This window comes from Carassius auratus, unplaced genomic scaffold (assembly GCF_003368295.1).
Source record: "Carassius auratus strain Wakin unplaced genomic scaffold, ASM336829v1 scaf_tig00041267, whole genome shotgun sequence".
In the NCBI taxonomy this organism is placed as follows: Eukaryota; Metazoa; Chordata; class Actinopteri; order Cypriniformes; family Cyprinidae; genus Carassius; species Carassius auratus.
In genome coordinates, this window is record NW_020526640.1 from 39048 (window position 1) to 59341 (window position 20294).

General features: G+C 35.6%; 3 long non-coding RNA genes across 3 annotated transcripts; 2 read left to right on the top strand and 1 right to left on the bottom strand.

The window, feature by feature from the left end:
• Positions 1 to 266: 266 nt before the first annotated feature.
• Positions 267 to 1477, bottom strand: LOC113085078 (uncharacterized). Its single transcript, XR_003283980.1, has 3 exons — positions 1192 to 1477; positions 959 to 1003; positions 267 to 367 (listed from the first exon to the last, which is right to left on the bottom strand). It is a non-coding gene; the product is annotated as an uncharacterized LOC113085078 (long non-coding RNA).
• Positions 1478 to 2936: 1459 nt separating this feature from the next.
• LOC113085080 (uncharacterized) lies at positions 2937 to 4816 on the top strand. The gene is made up of 3 exons (XR_003283982.1): positions 2937 to 2973; positions 3373 to 3567; positions 4393 to 4816. It is a non-coding gene; the product is annotated as an uncharacterized LOC113085080 (long non-coding RNA).
• Positions 4817 to 15973: 11157 nt separating this feature from the next.
• Positions 15974 to 16902, top strand: LOC113085079 (uncharacterized). The gene is made up of 3 exons (XR_003283981.1): positions 15974 to 16014; positions 16624 to 16683; positions 16846 to 16902. It is a non-coding gene; the product is annotated as an uncharacterized LOC113085079 (long non-coding RNA).
• Positions 16903 to 20294: the final 3392 nt, after the last annotated feature.

Genomic DNA, 20294 nt, shown 5'->3' on the forward strand with positions numbered 1-20294 from the left:
TTTATATACCGTATTTTCCGCACTATAAGGTGCACCTTCAATGAATGGCCTATTAGAACTGTTCTCATATATAGGGCGCACTGGATTATAAGGAGCATAGAATAGAAGATACTGCAGTCAAACGTTTGACTGGGTTTGTGTTATGCATCCACTAGATAGAGCTGTGATAAAGGGAATGTCAACAAAACAGTCAGATAAAGACGCCTTGATCCATATATAAAGCGCTCCGGATTATAAGGCTTACTGTCATTTTTTGAGAAAATTAAAGGCTTTTAAGTGCGCCTTATAGTGCAGAAAATATGGTACACATTTTGTATGATATATTTCTACTAACCATTCTTCATTGCTTGGTCCATCCTTTGTAGAACTGTAGAGAAAGAAGAGAACAGTCATGTAACAATAGTACACAGTTGGTTGCATAAAATAATGTGAACACCAATTATTATAGGGGTTAATAACATGTATGTAGGTTGTGGGGGGATATTGTGAATATAATTTATTCATATTTTTTTTTTATATTTCTTGTTTGTCTATTATTGGTTTTACGCAGTGTTTAGTACTGGCTGAGTGTGAAATTGGTAACAGGTTAGATATCCAAATAGAGCTAATTATCAGAGCCTATTTAACAAAAACATCTGTAACCTTAAGCTCAGTTGTTGTGCATTTAAAAAACAGATTTTAAGATTAGGCCTATGACTAATTATTATTATGACTAAATCAGCGAAAAAGAATATAAAACAAAAAGTGAATGATGGGGGCCATCAAACACTAATAAAGATTGTGAACAAACAACTTAAATAAATATTAGCTATTTTTTGCAGGTATTAATATTTTGTGCAACCTCTGTTCTGTCATTGATTGAACTATACAACTTGCATATCACGATTATGAGACACACAAAACTTTTAGAGTAACGTTATGTATTTACATGTTTATTCTTTTCCCCATTTCTGCTCACCTTTCATCTTCCTCATGTTCTTCCTCTAAATGCCATTTTTCTTGTCTAAAGCAGAAACAAAAATAATGTTCTGAACATAAATTTGATATTTTAAAAGGGGCTGATACCAAACAGTACACAGCAAACTATTAAATACATTTCACTTTGCATAAAAATAAAGTTTCGCTCTTATCACAAATTAATTATTTCAATCTATATAACATCATTTGAAGAATACATCTTTTTCCACTTACGATCGCAAGGTTTTCCTTTCGTTTGGCTGTTGAGTCCAGGTAAACACGGAGGGAACTGAACCTCCCTTTAGCTTCCTGATTCCAGTCAGTGTTCTTGAAAAACATTCCGGAGAGAAATGTTTCGAGCACACTCTTGTGTTCTTTGTAATCTATGAAAAATTGAGATTTTGACCTTAGTTGTTGTGGTAAAATATTATATTTTAGCTCTATGCAGGCGTTTAAAGGAAAATAAACATGCTCACGTTAGAAATTAGCATTTAGCCAAAAGGCTAACGTTAGTGTACACAGTACTTTTTTTCCATCAATGCAATATTGTTACCTGAAAGTTAGGTCCAATGTCCCGTCGAATTTTAACAATCCACTTTTTCTGAAGTTCTCTGTCCTGTGGAAATTTGTGAAATGACGTATTCTCTTTATTTTGACGGCTAAACGACCGGCATCCCGGTACACAACAATACGCCATAGTGAACGCTGCTGACTGCTATCCCTCACAGCCTCGTTTTCGAATCAAAATGGCGGCCGGCTGAATAAGGCGTCGTCGAACAAAATCACTTTCAAAAATAATCGTACGTAATTCAAAACATTTGTGTGTAATTTTAATATACTCGTGCGTAATTTAAAACTATTGTACGTAATTCTGTTTTTTGTCAGAGTTGGATTCCAAAATCTAAGGCCACGACAGTTTACAGATACGCGATTCTGTGTGTTTTTTACAGTACAACTCTAAAATTTACGACTGTGACAGTTTACAGACACGGCGCTTTTTTTCACAATAGCTCTGTTACACACACGACATGCGAAATTACGACCACGAAATGCAGTGTGCGAAACGGCTGTCAAAAATACGTCATCAAGGTCACAGGCATTACTATCCGAGGGAAGATGAATCGATTCAACGAAGTGCGCATGCGCCCCACCAAAGTTTTAAACCACTGACGCCGAAATGGCGGATCAGCAGCCAAGCGCTCACACCTCGTCTCAGGTAAGTTAATTATTATTATTATTATTATTTAATCTGACATATTTAAGCAGGGGTCATCAAACTTGTTCCAGGCGGTCATGAGGTCGGAGCTAAACTCTGAAGGACACGGGCCCTCCAGGACCGAACTTGACGACCCCTGTGTTTAAGGGTTAACGTTAGTTATAACTAATAACAGAGAGTATCAATATTACAGAGATAGTAATCGTTTGTTAACATGGACAAATGGTGCATAGTCTAATTAAATATGTGCTAATTTGCATAAATACCACAACAGATATAAACATTGGGTCTAGCCAGGTGAAAATGTCTTGTTAAATTTTGTTGACAAATAACAGTAAAATACTTAATATTAAGATCTGAGTGGAACCCATTTAGGCTACCCATGAGCATTAATACAGAGAGGCAGGAAGAGGTACTTTGGTTCCTACTTAAGCTGGTTCCTTTATTAATTTTTAAGAGATTATATGTGGGGCTGTTTCTGGGGGACGAGTCTGAGGCAAGAACATGAGACAATAGTAAGGAGAATGCAGAAGACAAAAGGTAGGCAAAATAAAAAGTAAATTTCCAGAAACAGTCCCACGGACCAAACTAATAAAGGCTGGTTTCTAAAGTACTTCTTCCTGCCTCTCTGTATTAATGCTCATGGGTAGCCTAAACTGGTTCCATTCAGACCTTAATATTAAGTATTTTACTGTTATCAACAAGATCGAACAAGACATTTTCACCTGGTTATACCCAATGTTTAGATCTGTTGTGGTATTTATGCAAATTAGCACATAAATACAGAAAGAAATGACTGTGTAAGTTAAATTGATTTTAAACCATTGATTTATCTCTATCAACATAATCACACACAATATTGTAGTAACAAGATGTTGTAATCTTTATCTGCTGGAAAATGACAATCAGTCAAGTTTGTGTTTTAAGCACATCTGACACATCCCTGCAACTGAAATTTGTTAATCAATTTTACATTTTCACTTAGTGCAGGTTAATGTAAGGAAGATAATGTACTACAGATATTTAAATCCTTTTTGTATGTACTCCACTTCTTCACTGCCTGACCATCATCTTAATGTTTATGCAGTTCAATGTTTTTATTATTTTTTATATCTAAAGCACCTTGTTCAGTAAGTATTTAGATGTTTTTCATATCTGTCACGGTCTAAGCATGATCTGTTTCTGTTGTTCTGATGAAGGAAACTTGTGTTGGGGAGGATTCAATGTCTGTTGAGGCACATGTGAATGTGCTACAAAGTGAAACACATCCAGACACATGGACTGTCAAAGACCACATGACAGGAACATTCTCCTGGAGACGCTGAGAAAGCACGGAAGGAATGTTTGAGGAGGATGTACTCAAAAAATACACATACTTCAGGACACCTACTGGAGTGAGTATATTAAAGAAAAAAAAAACTCATCAACTGTAAAATATCTTGTTTCAAATCTTTTCAGGTAATATTCTTCTGTACCTTTTTAGCCCATCTGTTAAAAATTTAAAGCAATAGTTTTAGAAAACAATGTAAGATTTATCAGTCTAGACAAGAACATGAAATGCATCGTATATTGTGAACCTTATACATTAGCTTCTGATTGTTTCTGCAGTTCTGCAGTGTATGTAGCTCCACTGTCTGAGCCAAAGAGGATGCAACAGAATCTGATTAATCTGAAAAGTGTTTTCTTTTTTTCTCTTTATTTTTGTTATTGTTATTGTTGTTATTATTCTTTTTATTTATTTTATGAAAGGGGGACCCGTCTACACCTTTCCTACCATACACCTGATGGATACTGACTGTAAAATGGCAATCACAGCAGGAGGGCTCAGTGTGGTGACAGAGACTTGTTATAGCTCTTATATGTCATTGCTCTTTTTGTTTTTTGATTGCTTCAACTCTGTCCTCATTTGTAAGTCGATTTGAACAAAAGCATCTACTAAATGAATAAATGTAAATATTAGTATAACCTGTGGTATAGATGAGTGCCAGTCAACTTATTCCTGATTCCATTCTTTTAGAAACCATGCACAGGAAGCATATGTACTTTTGTTACTCAGTGAATAGTCAGTAGTACAGTTGTATTATAATATAATGGAGAAGGGTCTGGCTGCAGACTTGCACTCTCAGACACTTGCGCTTCTATATTTTATTGGATATTTTATTCTACTTATTGGTTACTTCTTGTTTGAATCTCTCAACATTTGTTTTTCTCTTGTGTAGGTATGGTTGACTGGAAGTCTGTCAGTCCAGATGTGAGGAGGACACACAGAGTGGAGCTGGAGCTCAGCAGATGTGTGATGCTGTAGATACTGTGGTCTTGGAAAGAAGGGCATCTTCACAGCTTTCTTTTCAGACAAAGAGTTTGCTGGATTCTGTTCTATGGACTGCTACTACAGAATGAATTAATGAATGAGTGGTCTATCTATCTATCTATCTATCTATCTATCTATCTATCTATCTATCTATCTATCTATCTATCTATCTATCTTTTTACTTGAATTGGTAACTGAAACTGAAAGCTAAATAAATGTTTTAGTGGATAAAGCTGTGTCTGTTTGCTTAATTGGTTAATGTCACTTAAAACAAGGTTACTAAACTCTTCTGACTAATTTTTAAATTTATTAGTTTTTCTTTTTTTTTTTTACTAATTTTTCTCTATCAGGCAAAACCTAGTTTTCTAGTGTAACACTTTACAATAAAGTTTAATTTGTTGACTGATGTATTAACTAACATTAACTATGAATAATGCATTTGATACAGTATTTATTAAACTTTGTTAGTTTATAAAAATACAGCTGTACGTTGTTTGTTCTTCTTAGTTCACTAATGTTAACAAATACAGCTGACTTTAAATGACTTTAACTTAAGAACATCAAGTGCGACTAACCATCAAAAATAATTGTAATCTGTTTTTGATTATTGATAAACTAAGACCTAAAAGTGCGGTGGTGATTACGTCAGTAAGCCGTTTTGAAGGTACTTTCGAAAGTAATTTAAAATAATATTATTTACATCATTAACGCTGTTTTTACATTGGATAAATTTAAATTGGTTTTATAGGATTATGTGTTTAATTTATCGCTTTCTATGAATCAATAGCGATTAAGAGTATGACTCTTCGTTGAATCGATTCATCTTCCCTCGGATAGTAATGCCTGTGACCTTGTTGACGTATTTTTGACAGCCGTTTCGCACACCGTATTTCGTGGCCGTAATTTCGCATGTCGTGTGTAACAGCTATTGTGAAAAAAAGCGCCATGTCTGTAAACTGTCACAGTCGTACATTTTAGAGTTGTACTCTAAAAAACACACAAAATCGCGTATCTGTAAACTGTCGTGGCCGTAGATTTTGGAATCCAACTCTGACAAAAAACAGAATTACGTACAATAGTTTTAAATTACGCACGAGTATATTAAAATTACACACAAATGTTTTGAATTACGTACGATTATTTTTGAAAGTGATTTTATTCCATATCACAGAGATATTGCGGCGTATGAACAAAGAGGTTGACGGCAAAACTAGAAAACAATCTGCGAGGCCTAGGAATTACACTTAGTTGGTGAAAATAAGATAAGAATGTGAAAGTCCGTTTAAACAAATTTAAACAGAAAGAATGAGCAAAGTCCTGGAAGCATATGATTGTACTTGTTTCTTAGTTTAATGCGATGAGAAAGTGTGTGGTTTACATTTCACTACGGCGTGATGAGATCTAGCGTCCATTAAACACATTGAAGTCAAGAAATCTCACAATTTTAGGGCAAAAGAGTTAGAACAAACATTTGTCTATGCGGTGTTAGGCTATATTGTTCTCATGGTCATTATAAAGTTTTGTATGTTTATTTTCATTTCAACATATTAATGAACACTGTTACAGATTTTGTCTTAATAACGTGCAATACAATAGTTTGTTAAAAGATAACGCTATGGGCTGTTTGAGTAACACTGTCGTCTCTGATGCTTGAAGTTTTCACCGCTTACAGGCACCCCACTAACCTAAACCTGTAACTCTATCAGAATTATTTAAAATAACTATAAACTTCATTCATGACACCTATGTAACTGACTAAAACTAATATGAATGCTAAACAAACATTTGTAGTAGTGAAAAAATGAAGTGAATTAATAGATGTCAGAAACTGCTCACCTCATGTTTAAGTTGTGATCTTAGATGTGATGATAATAGTTGAAACATCCTTAGCTTGTACATTTCTTTCATTTTGAAAATCACAGCTGCCGGTGCTTTAATTTTCTTTTTAGTAAACCATTTAACATTACACGATGCCTACAAAATAGTCAAAGTGTATGTTTTCTGTTCTAGGTAAGAACATTTACACCGAGTGTTATAGGCCGGGTAAATAATTTGAAAATAGTATTTCTGTCGAATGAAAAAAGTTCAGTCATACATTTAAAAAAAAATTCTGATGTAGAAATTATGTTTCTGCCAAACACGTACAAAGAGGAAGAGTTTTCTACTCGTGTGAGAAAAGCACTTGGGTGCATAAATTATATGAAGAAACGATGCCGGTCATCAGGTTATTTAAAAAAAATAAGACGATAGACAGTGTGCCTTGCTTTAGTGACGCACAATGTGTTTAAACATGTTTAAAATTGTAGGTGTAATTATTTTACTGATTTTAAGCTAAATGTATATTTGTTATTTTACAGTACACATACAATCTACAGGATAGATGGATGCGAATACAGTAAAATACAACTATAAACTTTAAGAAAAGTTAACTTTCATTACACTAGTGTAAAGTGATCTTACAGTAAATGAAAAGCACTACGTAAAAAGGCTGAAGGCCAAACAACTGATGGAAAACACACGTTGGGGGAATACTGCCAGTTAAATATATTGTTTTAAATAAAGAATATAATATGGATAGTAAGGATACTTTTAATATAAAACATATAAAATAGAACTACAGCCGTTAGATGTACAGGTGGTCATTTTAATATTTTATTTTTGCTTTTAAATGGAGGTATTTTGGAACGGCTAAACAGAGGCCCTGCAAAATGTCTTTCCTGCTCTGTGACTGAAAGTACCGTAGATATGTGTAAGGTTTACGACCTTAACAAAGCACAGTTCTCAAATTACATCTCTAGGATGCGTGGGTCCACAAAGCCATCTGTCCTGAACCATCTTTAATGGCTGAATACAATCGAGGGTCTTTCTTCTAAAAGATAAATCTACTTCATCTAAACTTCACAGTCTATGCTGTGACAAGCAAAGCTCCTCAGCATACATTTAAAGCAAAAAAAATATTTTTTGTTTTATTTTTAAAACATACAGAAAGACTTTGGCATCATGTTTCATTGTGTGTGTGTGTGTGTGTGTGTGTGTGTGTGTGTGTGTGTGAGAGAGAGAGAGAGAGGGAGAGAGATGGAGAGAGAGGGTGGTATTAAAACTTTGAAGATCATGCTAAAAATAAGAACTTTAAAGAATCTAAAGTGATTAATGCATAACGCATCTAATATAATATAATTATATATATGATATGATATAATATAATATGATATAAATTATTATTTATTACATATTATATAAAAATATAAATATTTTAGGTAATATATATTATCATTTTGTTGAATTAAGAATCAACGGACATCAGATGTAGTGGGGGTACTGATTATTCAAACATTACATTAATGTTAGCTTTGAAATAATGTACCCCATCCCATCCCGATCCCATTTATATACTGCTCAGGAATGTAGGAATGAAGTTCAAACAACTGGTAAAAACATCTGTCAAAACCACATGATCGATGCATGGGAGGGTTCATATACCGTAAAACTACCCGTCAAAAACTATGATTTAGGACTAACTAGGTCAATAGGGCAAAAGCTTCTGTCAAAACCACATGATCGATGCGTGGGAAGGGGTCAATAGGTTAACCTATGAACTCATTCGGAAAGTTCAACCCATCCATCATAAGGTCACTGGAAGTTCAACCTGTCAAAAGGTTATAGTGAAAACGAGCAATAGTGGTCAAAGGTCAAAGTCGTAAATCATCTTGACACAAGCCGTAGGATAGGTACTACTGCTCACTAATGCTGCACATTTCTGATAAGAAACAGTATAAACTGTAACATTGTGAAATATCATTACAATTTAAAATAACTATTTTCTATTTAAATATATTTAAAATGAATGTTTTTTTTCTTTTGATGGCAAAGCTGAATTCTCAGCAGACATTTTTGCAGTCTTCAGCGTTTCATGATCTTGCAGAAGACACTCAGTATTATTCTTGTTGAAATATTTTTGTGTAAACTAATATATATATATATATATATATATATATATATATATATATATTCATTCATTCTTTTTCAGGATTCTTTGATGAATAGTAAGTTAAAAGTTCCGGAGAACAGCACTTATCTGAAATATGATTTTTTTTGTAATATTATAATTGTCTTCTTATAATTGTCTACATTTAATGTGTCCTTCCTTGCTCAATAAAAGTATTCATTTCTTTTTCTTTTTTTTTATACAAAATCTTACAGACCCTGAACTGCAGAACAGTAGTGTAAAAGCACAGTAAGCAGTTAAAAAAAAAGTTTTTACCTATGTTCGATCTTTTTCATTAATCATTTGATGCTCCATTTCCTCATATAATCTGCAAATTTCAGTGTGGCTGCTTTCCTGCAATGAGAGTGGCGTTCAATGTTAAAACATAAATTTAGCTTAAAAGGCAATCTTTTTGATTATAAAGATATTGCACAAAACAAGCTTTCACATAATATTAAATCCCAATTTCAGCATTTACATAAGACTCAGTGTTGGGGGTAATGAGTTACAAAGTAATAGATTACAGTAACTATATTACTTTTTTGGGTAACGAAGTAAAATAACGGATTGCCCTAAAAATATTTGTAACTGCACTACTTTACTAGACTATAGGAATGCGCTTTCCTGCGTTACACAAGCCGTGTTTGCCTGTGTGTAAAGTTCTGGGTTTCCCGCTAACGATTGATCTTAGCGCTTAAGAGCGTTTTCTACGAGTAATTTTACGATCGTTCGTTTTTGTTTCACGTGCGTTTCACAACAGTCACGTAACTGTGCTTTAAATGCTGCTTGGGTCGCTGACCGTTTGTCAAGTGCTGAAATGTCACCTTATAGAATGACTTGTATTTGTAGTACACGCTCGTTTATTGACGTTAACCTAATGCTGCGTTCCAGACAGACAACTTGGATATAATAAATTAAATTAAATTAAATAACTATAATACAATACTATATTATATTATAGTGTATAATATTATACTTTAAATAATCAAATATAGTGTACTTTTTATACAGTAGAGAGAGATGTTATTTCCAGGTCTAATACATACATAGCTGATTTTCATGCACTTCAGCAAGTCATTGACATATTTACATGCATAAAAACAACTTAATTTATTCAATTATTTCTTAAAATAGCCTTATGAAATGTTTCCCCCCTCCAGAACTGCACTGAGAGTCATGCTGCGTTCCGTTCACTTCATGAGCATTTGACCATTTGATTGGAGTAAAACTAGCACACATGGAACTGTAAAGGTATTCAGTTAACTTGTCAAAATAAGAGCCCGGTTTAATTTAAAGACAAGTATTTGATCAATACAAATAAATTTAACTATTAAAAAGGAGTTAAGAAAAAAATAAACAGAAAAAAAATGGAATCCAGAAAAATTAAAACAGAAAAACGGAATTTGGGAAAAAATAAAACATATTTCATAGGGCCCTAAAAAAGTAAAGCAAAGTAACAAGTAGTGAAGTCACTTTTCAAATACAGTAACTAGTAAAGTAATCTCATTACAATTTACAGAAGTAACTAGTAACTAATACATTTTTTTGAGTAACTACACTGATAAGACTTGAACATAAGTGACCCCCCCCCCCCCCAAAGTATGTAAAAACCTGGTAAGCTTATAGTCACTGGACACAGAGAGCAGCAGAGATATCTACAGACCCAGCGCTATTTATGGGCCTTAGCTACCTTAAAATGATGTCATAGTCAACGTTTTGATTGACAACTTCATCTGCAAGAGTCAACAACAGATCATTTACTGTACCATCCTCAGCTATAGCTCATGATAAATAAATAAATAAATAAATAAAAACAAGAAAAGGTGCCTAAGTTACAAAGACCAAAGAAATCGAGTTTGAAAAGTGACACAGCCCACTGAGTGACGTGCCCACAACCGTTACCCATAACCCTGAAAATGAAATGTGGAGGGAGGAAATAAATGAATGAATTAATAAATAAATACATACATAAATAAATTAAGATTATTTTTGAATGAATAAATAAATATTTATATGTTTATTTCTGCATCTCTGCATTCATTTATGTATTTAATTATTTAATTATGTATAAGACAATTTATTTATATATTTCAACATTTATTTAATTGTTTAATTTTGAGTAATCTGGCCCTCCATAGTAATGTAGCTGTGAATAAATAAATTAACATATTCTGTCTGGAAAAAAGTGAGAAGCTCCCTCATGTGGTGACACAAGGACAAGACTCTTGTCTCTGCTCTTTATAATAAGAAGTGTTATGCTGCCATCTGCTGGATGTATTGCACATTGCAGGGTTAAACACGCTTATACAAATGTCTTAAGTTTAATATGTTGCCAAATGTATATATTTAGAACAGAAACAATGTTTATTTACAGATCTTGTCTGAATAGCCTTCTGCTGTTGTACACAATCAGTTCAGTTCATTTTATAATCTATTAACACACTGTTTATTGTGCTTTAGATTAGAACATCATAATGGTGACGTAAAATCCACCTAATATTGTGCACATTTATTTCTTTAAAAAATAACTTTAAAATGTTCAGTTTATTCTAATTTATACATTTATAGCAAAAATCTTTTTAAAAACAGGTTTCAGTAAGTGAGCAGTCAGTCATCAGTGCTTGTGTCTGCTGTGTTCAGGTTCAGGTTTTGATGCTGAATATAAGCTGCAGTGTTTCTGTATCAATCTGCTTTAAGTTTAGTCTGACTTTATCTCCACACTGACTTCTGATTGACACGAGTCTGTCCTCAGTGAAGTGTCTCTTCACGCTGGAGGAGGAGTCCCACTCATCAGCGCTCACACTTTATTGATATATATGGAGAAAATAAAAATGCTGCTTTCTGATTTGTTACTGATTGTGTTTGATGATTTCCTCTGTGGTGTCTAATAAGGTAACAGTGAGTGTCATTGGCAGCTGTGAGTCTCTCTCTCTCTCTTTAGGGGGCTGACAGGAGCCAGTTTCTTCAGTGTGTTTGAGGGAGCAGAGGAGAAACTTGTGCTGACAGTCAAACAGACGTGAGACGAGCAGAAGATGATGGAGGGATGTCTGAAACTTGTATTACTCTTAACTATAATCACTCTAACCACATCTGGTAAGTACACAAATACACAGTAAGAGGTGAAATTATACGTTTATATGAGCAGTTTATCTATAATGGCTAAAATTAAAAACTGAATAGATGCCTTTGTAATATTTAGAAAACAAGATTTAGTGATACTAGATAATTTAATTATGAAATAAATGTTATGAATGATTAGAGCTTTTACAGTCAACTAATTTAATGATCATAAGATTATTTGTAATATTCTCTTGACCAGATTTAGTCCAGTTTGAATTTACTAACTATATATTTTATTTTTTGAAACTTATTTTGCCATATTCTGCTTATGAATGTAGGATGCTCTACTACTAATGTGGGTAAATCTCTTTCTTTCATGTACAGATTTGGAGACTGTTAGGTTGGTTGGTAATGATAGTCCCTGCAGTGGTCGAGTGGAGGTTCTTCATAATAGTCAGTGGGGAACAGTGTGTGGTGATAGATGGGATATGACTGATGCTAAAGTGGTGTGTAGAGAGGTGGGATGTGGAGCGGCTGTAGAAGCTCTGGGTAGTGCTAGTTTTGGACAAGGATCCGGACCAATCTGGATGGATGAAGTGGCCTGTAGTGGATCAGAGACCACACTAAAGAACTGTAGATCAAATGGATGGGGTGTTAGTGACTGTGGTCATCATGAAGATGCTGGAGTCAGATGCTCAGGTCAGCTGCTCCATACATTACCCTGTTAATGCATGTCTGATCAGATTTTATCCATAAACATCTGATATGCAGTTTAAAATAATTGTGTGTAATTTGTTTTCAGAGCAATACATAAACAATATATTGATAATTAGCATATTTTATGGTCTAATCTACTCACTTTCATCCTTTTAAAAATAATAATTAAAGCACTTGCTTCTTGTTTTATGTCTGTATCATAATGGTCTTCTCTTTTTTGTAAATAAAATCAGAAACGTTAAACTACGGAAGGTCAAGACTTGTGGACGGGTCTCACCTGTGCTCTGGAAGAGTGGAGATTCTTCTTGTAGGTGGATGGGGTTCAGTGTGTGATGCTGTCTTTGACCAGCAGGATGCAGAGGTTGTGTGTAGAGAGCTGGACTGTGGGGCTCCTGTACAGGTGCTGGGAGCAGCTGCTTTTGACAAAGGAGACGCTCAGATGTGGACACAAGAGATTCAGTGCAGAGGAAAAGAATCACACATTCAACGCTGTCCATCATCAAACTTAAATAATACAAACTGCACCCATGAAAATGATGTCGGACTGATATGTTCCGGTAAAATGTTTAACCTAATTATTTAAATCTAATCATTACATTTACTAAAATTTAATTGTTTGATCAGTACATCATTATAATCTCCGAGTGACCGTATTAAACAGAACTAAGAGCGTGATAATTACTCAGATTTTCTCTGTTCTCTTACTTAAAATCTCAGTAAACTCTGTGTTCTTTCTCCAGGTTACACTGATCTCAGGCTGAAAAATGGCCCTGACTCTTGTTCTGGTCGAGTTGAACGTCAGTACTCCGGTAAATGGGGCACAGTGTGTGATGCATGCTGGGATATGAGAGCTGCCAGTGTCCTCTGTAGACAGCTGAATTGTGGGATTGCTGTGTCTGTTGTGGGATCAGACAGGTTTGGAGAGGGAAGTGGTGAAATCTGGGCTGATGTGTTTGATTGTGACGGGAATGAAACAAAACTCTCAGAATGTTCCATCTCTTCATGGAGTCGAGCTGAATGTTCTCATAGACGAGATGTTGGAGTCATCTGCTCTAGTGAGTCCAGATTACTGTAGCATTTACTAACATTACGCTATTGGAAGACTTAATCTTATACAAAATACAATATTTATTCCCTATACATTTCCGACTGAAGATTAATTATTGTGTTATTTACATTTTGAATTTACTTAAATAAATGTAATGTTGATGTAAAGCATATTTAATATATACATGTTCCTCTGTGGTCTTTAACACATTTGCAGTATTTTAGTAAAATGTCAGATCTTTCACTCAGATTCCTCTCTGGCTCTTCATGACGGTCTGGTGCGGTTGTCTGGAGAGAGACAGTGTGAGGGGGAGGTGGAAGTTTTCTTCCATCAGGTCTGGAGGAGAGTTCTGCTGGACTCCTGGAGTCTCTCTGAATCCTCTGTGGTCTGCAGACAGCTGGGCTGTGGCTCTGTGCTGAACTTCTCCGGCTCCTCTTCATCCGGTCCTGAACACAGTCATGAGTGTGTGACGGGCTTCCAGTGCTCTGGGAGTGAAGCTCATCTGGGGAACTGCAGCTCTCCACAAACTCTCAACTGCAGCTCCACACAACAGCTGTCAATCACCTGCATCGGTGAGAAGAACAACATCTGGGCAGATTCTTCAGTTGTTCGTGATCAATAATGTGTATTTCTGTCTCTGAATATCAGGTCGCGGGTCCATCAGGCTGGTGGGTTCTTGGGGAGACTGTGCAGGGAGGCTGGAGGTTTTTCACAATGGCTCATGGGGGACAGTGTGTGATGACTCCTGGGATATTAAAGATGCTCATGTGGTGTGCAGACAGCTGCAGTGTGGAGTGGCCCTCAGTAACCAGCAGGTACCAGCCTGGTTTGGTCCTGGTTCTGGACACATATGGCTGGATGAGGTGGAGTGTGAGGGGAATGAGACGTCCCTGTGGAGCTGCTCTTCTCCAGGCTGGGTAAAACATGACTGTCAACATAAGAAGGATGTAGGAGTCATGTGCTCAGGTAAACGGTACAGTAGAGGAAATGCTCTCCAGAAATGTAATTTTTCCCCCAACAAAAGGCTAATGCATGTTGCAAATGCTGATAACATACGTTGCCAGTGTTAAATGTCAGTAACAGTATTACGATAACTAAGAGGAAATGTTCTCCATTAATGTATTTTTTTGTTTTTCCCACCAAAAAGGCTAATGCATGTTGCAAATGCTGATAGCATACCATGTCATTAACATTAGGATACCATAATATTTTAGATGCTGCCAGTGCAGGCAGCATGAATAAGCCTTGAATTAACCAGTTATTTTGGTTATTTATTTCAAAATAAGCACTACCTGAATTTTAGTTATTTTAATGCACATCCCTTATCATCTAGAGTTTAAAGAGATCAGGTTAACTGAGGGCTGTGAAGGGAATCTGGAGGTTTTCTACAATGGATCCTGGGGTAATGTGTGCTGGAACCAGATGGACGCAGACACAGTGAGTCTTATCTGTCAAGAGCTGAACTGTGGAAGATCTGGTGTTTTGTCTGAATCTGCAGCAAGAGTGGAATCAGCTCCTAACTGGCTGGATAAAGTGAAGTGTCGACCACATGATTCATATCTGTGGCAGTGTCCATCTTCACCCTGGGGACAGAATAACTGTAATAGTAAGGATGAAGTGGCCAAAATTACCTGCTCAAGTGAGATGATATTTAACTGCTTTAAGTTGGTTTGAAATTGTCATGTTTTGTTTGTTTAAATATGATTATTTTTTGTCTTTTAATTATTTTATTCTATTTAGTGATTTATTAAAATTTTACGTTTTAATCTCAGAGGATCAGATTAGTGAGTCACCTCAGAGTTTTCTGACATGTTCTACCTCACCATCTCCATACAAGAGACAGTGTTCAAGTAAGTTTATTATAATTGTATTATTATTATAACCACTTTAAACTTTGTTGTAAATGTTGTGCTGAAGCTGGTCAGTGCTGATGTGTGTGTTTTAGATCATGTTCCTCTCAGACTGAGTGGAGGGGACGGCCGGTGCTCTGGGAGGCTGGAGGTGTATCATAACGCTGTGTGGGGCTCAGTCTGTGATGATCACTGGGACATCAGCGATGCTCAGGTGGTCTGCAGGCAGCTGGGTTGTGGAGCAGCACTGAGAGCTGATAGGTATTCAGTCTTTGGTGCTGGTGAAGGTGTTGTGTGGATGAACAAAGTCGAGTGCAGAGGGAATGAGTTTCACCTGTGGGACTGTCCTCTTTCCCTGAAAAACAACACTGACTGTTTCCGCAAAGAGCGCGCTGGACTCACCTGTGCAGGTCACAACAAACACTGAGGAATAATGTTCAATTTTAGATAATTTTATGTATTCATAATTTGAATCTATTTGTGTCTGTTTTACCAGATGTGTCAGTCTCCACTACTCCTGCCACAACATCATCAGTTTCTCCTTCTGTGCGCTCAACATCAGTCTCTCCTTCACAAACTCCTCCACCAGAGTCTCTCTCAGTGCTTGTGATTGTTCTGGGAGTTGTGCTCTTACTGCTCTTAGTGCCACTGCTTATACTGATTCAGCAGAACAGAGTGATGAGGAGAGGTAGGAGAGATCCAGAGACTGTCATATTGAGTCTTATTCAGTGTGTGATCAGTCATGTGTTGTGAACTGACAGCAGGTTTGTCTGTCTACACTCACAGCTCTCTCTAAGAGGAGACACAGGACGATGTCTGAGGCCGTTTATGAGGAGATTCAGCACAGACACAATCACTTCACTCAGAGGGGTGAGACATGAGCCACCAATCTCATTTACTACCATTAATAAAAGTCTGTCAGACAGTAGATGTTCATCTATTATTAGTCCTGTTAAACCTCCTGCTTCAAACCACAGAATTCCTGACAGAAAACCACAGAGCTGCAGGTGCATGTTTGTGTGTGTGTGTGTGTGTGTGTGTGTGTGATAGACAGAGAGAAGAGAGAGAGAGAGAGAGAGAGAGAGAGGGAGTGTGTGTGTGTGTGTGTGTGTGTGTGTGTGTTTGTGTGTGTGTGTGTGTTTGTGTGTGTGTCAGTCAGCATCTCTTCCTGTGTGTATTTTTAGAGGGTCATAAGCAGGGACTTATATGTTTGTACATGTACAGTAGATGCAGGTGTGTGTGTGTTTGTCTCTTCCTGTGTATATTTCTGGAAGGCAGTAAGAAATGGCTTCATATGTTTGCTAATAGGCCTAAACATCATGGGATTTATTTCTTGAATAATTTAAATAATAAAGTAATTGTGTTAAGTAATAAAGTAATTTGTTGTGTTGTCACTTACACAGTGTTTTATAATCGAAAGGAAATGAGGATTCAGTCTGTTTGTAATAATCAACTTTCTTTTCTGCTCTTCTTTAACAGGGAGTCTCATCTCTGAAGAACTGCATTCTGGGTATGAAGATGCTGATGAGCTTCTCTCAGGTTAGAGAGCTGAAGCACATAATCATTACACATTTTACAAAAAAAAAGTTTTTATAATGAATAACTCTAACTAGTAATTCCATATTATATTTGATAAATGACTAAATACTATTCAAATCCTGCTGTTTACTTGTATATTAACAGTCTACTCCCCTTTTTTAGCAAAAGAGTTCAATACTGTATATTATGATGATGTCACCAATGGCAGTGGCCTAAAAGGTCAGTGACCTTTTAAATTGATCACATGATTCATTCTCAAATGACATATAATACATTTTCAGTTTTATGATCTGCAGCAACGACATATTTTGGCTTTTGTATCCAAACATATTGTGTGTTGATGCAGAAGAGATGAAGGAAATAATACCGGGATACTATGATGATGTCATCACTGATGGACTGAAACCAGATCGTGAGATATCACTCTGTTATTCTACAACAGCATATAATATACTTTTAAATAAAAATATTATAATATATGTAAGATAGATATTTCAAATTTGTTCTGAATGTAATGAATTTGTGAATATGTAGAAGACACACCTGGGAGCTATGATGATGTTATGACGAGCGAACACAACTCTGATATCAAAAAAGGTGTTTTACTCTATATATATATATATTTTTTTTTTATTAATATCACTCTACAATCAAGATCATTACAGATAATATTTTAAATTCCTGCCTTAGTGGGTTTTTGGTTTACACTTAAATTGACTCATATTTGCATTTGCAGTGAACACACCAGAGAATTATGATGATGTCATCATTAATAGACCAAGCTCTCAAGGTTTAACAGGTGAGATGCACAGAACTACATTTTTTAATCACCCTTCACATATTTACATGAGTATTGTGATGTGCTGGAGAAAGCTGGCTGAGATCAGATCTAACTGCAGTTTAATAGAAGTAAACGAGAGGAAAAAAATGGGAAACTGGGAAACAAAAAACACACAGATGCAAAACACAGGCAAAACAAGCACCAAGGGAAACACAAGGGACATTTATCCACCTTATTGTTCAACACAGAAGTAAGTCATTTTCTGTGAATGTGAGACTTTTGGTTCATTAGCTGCTGAAGGGAAATAACAAGAAAAATAACATTGTGCAGTAAACAGTAACATTTTATGCATTACAAACCAGTGTGTTAATAATTAAGATTATACATTAAATACATTAATGATAAGGTAAGACAGTCCAGTTTGTAATATCAAGCAGCAAAAAGAGCTGTTTTGTACAGCTAAAAATAGCTGGAACCAGATGAGACTGGAAGCCAGACACATAAAATTTACAAAAGAACACAGGAAAAATAAGGAGGATACACTGGAGAACAAAAGAGACTAATGAGTTACTATAGCAACAAGCAGATGGGTGTGGTCAAATGAGTGTCTATGGCAACTAATGAGGTTAACAATAAAGACAAACAAGGCACACAACAGACAAGGACAGAAAACACACAGGAAACATGTAACAAGTATCAGGCCCTGTCCACAGGAACATGGGTATTTTCAAAACTGCAGTTGTTTCTGTGTGGTTTGGTCGTTCGTAAGCACACAAACACAGTTTCAGGTCACTGAAAGTGAACCTTTTTAAAAACTCCTGCCAGGGTGAATATTTCGAGAAACTCTGATTGCAGTGTTGCTGTGTAGCAACTTTTAGCTTGTGATGTCGCAGTGCACACTTTTTTCAGGCTTCTGATTGGCCAACAAGGCTTTATTGTCTTTTATATCGCCACTTGATGATTTGGCAACTTTGACATGCTCTTGACAGCACTTCATTCATAGTGTGTATATGCATTTTCATGTGGACAAGTTTTTTTTTTTTTTTTTAAATGGAGGAAAACTCCTGTTTATAAAAATACCAGTGTATTGTGGACTAGGCCTCAGATGTGTGTTCTGTGTAATAAAGTCACTGAATGGAAAAATGATCCTTCAAATGAGATGACGTGTTTTATAAACTGATGTGACATGTTTTTCTTTTATTCTTGATCAGAGAGAGTTCAGGAGGAGTATGATGATGTGATGAGTGTCAGTGAAGACGTGAGAAACCTGTTGGGTAAGTTATTATAACCCTTTTGTTCTCATTATATTAAGATCTTTATTTTAATTTAGTCAATGTTTTCATGTTAAGACTTTTAAAATATTCATCCAATAACAACATTTGGCCTGATTTAATATTTTGTATTTAATAACAGATTATGATGATGTGGAGGAGGAGTCAAACAAAGAAGTGGGGCATTCGGCTCAGTGATCATCCACTGCCTCGGTTCAACAAATCTGAACAAAGATTGAGTGATATTGATATTGATATGTTAAAAATCTGTTTTTTATAGCCCCACACACTTTTGTATTAAAACTTTTAAGCCTTTGAGAGTTTAGTATTTTTTTGTCCTTGTTGATATCAATATAAAGAAAACTTTTCAGACTTTTTTTGTCCTGCTAATTTATGATTCTTTTAATATTCGTTTGGTCGGAGATTGTTCTTTCCTGCAGTACCGAGTCATTCAAAGCTGCACACAACATTACATCTTCTCACTGCTGACAGAGATAGTGTGGAGCTGCAGGTTCGCTTCGGTTGATTGTAGGTAAGTATCCTCTTCATCGAGCGCTGTTTTTTTCTTATTTTATTTTGATGTTAATATCTCGTTAAAGTTTTGCTGAGTGAACTACATTGATTCAGTTCTATTATTCACTTAACAATTCAGTAGTCATCAAGTTTACAATCTCAGTCCTTTACTGCCTCCAAAGTATTAGTTCGGTATTGCAGAATTAAACACATACAAGTGCAGCTGCAAGGTTTTGCTGTATGATGAACTGTTTATATATTTTGTCTTTTTTAATACCCTACTAATATACTATATGCATTAATATATGTAAACTAATGTGTTCTTGACAAGCATTGCTAAAATATACTTTTGAATAATAATACTTTTGAGTCTTTCAAAATGTAGCCCACATTTGATATAATAGGCTGACTAACATAAACTCAAAGCATGAAGTAATTTGTTATTTGCACTAGTATTTCTATATCTGCAATTGCTGAGCTTTGTTTTTGTAAATGAACTGGAAAGTTTCCTGTCCCAATCAGTTTCCTTTATGAACATTTTGATGAGTGACCTCATAAACATAGTTTTAAATGAGTTAGAAGAGTCCTAAATGACCGTGAAGAGTTGTGAGTAGAGATGCTCAAACATCACCTGAAAGTCACTGCATGAAATAAATTATCCATCCGCCAACCTGCACCTATTTTTCTCTTATTTTGATATCCATCCCAAACCTGAGAGAGGCACTGTGTGGAGGACAGAAACATCATCTGAGCCTTAAGGGGGTAACGGTAACAATAACATAAGAGGTGCTGCTAGATATAAAGCTCTAACAGGGCACCTGTCCCTCATTGCTCATAATCCTATCACTTTTCTTTCTTGCATGCAATAAGTTTACAACATTGAATTATACAAATTTGTGTAACCCACTGATTCAAATTAGATTTGTAGCCAAAATGTAGCTGTGAATTAAATAAATGAAACATTTTTGTCTGGAAAAAAAGTGAGAAGATTTCTCTTGTGGCGAAACAAGGACAAGACTCTTGCCTGCTGCTCTTTATAATAAGAG